We start from the raw sequence: 434 nt of genomic DNA, 5'->3' as shown, positions 1-434 counted from the left end.
CCAGTTGGTACCCAGTCGGGGTCCAGTCCGGGAACCAGTTGGGAACCAGTTTGGGACTAGTCCGAAACTACCTACCTTCGAACCAGTTGGGGGCCAGTTGGTCTTTTAAGCTCCTGTGCCCGTTTTAAGGGTAATTCTTGGGCTCCTGCACTGCCGCTCGGGGTTTCTGCCTTCTACGGTGGTAATTTTGGGCCGGGTTGCCTGTTTTGGCGGATTGTTGTGCTGTGTGCCGCGTATTACGTGTACCGGGTACCACTTTCTCGAGCGAATTGCTCTGGGGAACCTGTTGTGTGAGTTGCTGGCTTTTTGGCTAGACTTTGAGGAGGGTTTATACACGCATATCGGCGGAAATAGACGACACGCCATTTCTTTAAATAAAATTAATTGGTGCTCGTTTGTATGTACATACATATGTAAATGCATGTGTGTGCACC

General features: G+C 50.2%; 1 protein-coding gene across 1 annotated transcript in view; it reads right to left on the bottom strand.

The window, feature by feature from the left end:
• rost (rolling stone) overlaps positions 1–434 on the bottom strand; it is a 7,561-nt gene that overhangs the window by 4,982 nt on the left and 2,145 nt on the right. The gene's annotated exons all lie outside the window — the stretch shown is intronic.

This window comes from Rhagoletis zephyria, unplaced genomic scaffold (genome assembly GCF_001687245.7).
Source record: "Rhagoletis zephyria isolate East Lansing unplaced genomic scaffold, Rhagoletis_zephyria_1.1 Rzeph_scaffold_01291, whole genome shotgun sequence".
NCBI lineage: Eukaryota > Metazoa > Arthropoda > Insecta > Diptera > Tephritidae > Rhagoletis > Rhagoletis zephyria.
The sequence above is the reverse complement of the archived record's forward strand: the minus strand, read 5'-3'. Positions and strand labels throughout refer to the sequence as shown.